Here is a 1381-nt window from a genome sequence, read left to right on the forward strand (position 1 = left end):
TCGAGCTCCCAGGCGGCACATGAAAACGTCCCGGCAGGCAAAGAATGAGGCGGGGTTCTTATCGGTATCTTCATCGTGCAGGTGGCCGCGCTCTGATGCCGAGTCAGTCCAAAACCTCCAACTCTTCTCGTTCTTCAACATTCTCTTTTGGGGTGTTTACAGTCATGTGACGCATGGCTTGCTTTTCCTTCCTTCCAAACGGTTGACAGCCACTGGACCAAAAAAAAAAAAAAAAGTCCATTTGATGTGCAGATTGGAAATTGTCTCCTAAATGTCCTTGGCAGGAAACAATCCTTGTAAACATCCTCTGCTGCTTTTCTGCTTTCCCGGTCACGTCTGTCTTTTCATGATCACGAGGTCTCAAATGATTTCCCGTAACTTCTGTTCTGCAGAACCCCCAAAAAGTGGTTGAAGTGTGGGATCGTACCACCGCCCCGCGACGCCCGCGGCCCCTCCAACAGGAAGTGCAGGAAACAATGGAGGAATCAAAGTCCAAACCTCGTATGAAGTCATATTTTCCCATCGGTCGTTTATCCGCAGGCAGCAGGAAAGCGTCAGCGCAGGGGAAAATACCGACGGTGGGCCGTGTCGCTGTTCAAACAATCGCCCGTTTACATTCACGGTTGTCGGCCAATGGCAGATTTCGAGTGAACATTTGTTTGTTTGGCGTTCGGTGTTGACGATGTGCTGCTGAGATGACAAAAACAGCGATGGTCATGAACCGTCCAAATGTTTTTCACAGGGCGCGGCAAATTGACGTGCGCACGCGTGTCTGTGTGTGCGCTTTGCAGGAACTGGTGCGCCTTCGTGCAGAAACGTGTGGTCACCGTGGCGGTAGCGTGCGGCACGGAGAAGTACACCATCAAGTCCCAAAGTCCGTGTCCCAGCGGAACGCCGGACTGTCATTTGGTCATGTAAGGAAACAACAAAAACAACAACAGAGTTTTGCTGGCACCACCCATTTCAACACAGCTTGTTTGCTAGATGGCGGGATTTTTCCACCCATTATTTTTTCACGTGAACTCTTACTGCTGACTCACGTCACAATAAGCACAAGCCAGAGGGAACGAGAAACTCCCAACGATGCCATACAAGGCAAGCCGCTCGTCGGAGCGGCTCTATCTTGGTGGAAATGTCAACTTTTGCTTGTATTTACAAGATGACACACGACTACTGCTAGCTACCACTCCGGCTACGCGTCGCACTCTACAGCTCAGCATCAAAGCCTCCAAACTTGCTCTTGTCCACACCGTCGACTGCCATGTGCGCAGGTACAAGCTGTCCACTCGGCCGCTCTACAGGCAGCAGCAGAAAGAGACCACGGCTCTCCTGTGGAGATGTTGCCCAGTACGCCGCTCATACTGACTATTTGGTCATCCGG

The sequence above is a fragment of the Hippocampus comes genome, unplaced genomic scaffold (genome assembly GCF_001891065.2).
Source record: "Hippocampus comes isolate QL1 unplaced genomic scaffold, H_comes_QL1_v1.1 scaffold742, whole genome shotgun sequence".
NCBI classification, from domain to species: Eukaryota; Metazoa; Chordata; class Actinopteri; order Syngnathiformes; family Syngnathidae; genus Hippocampus; species Hippocampus comes.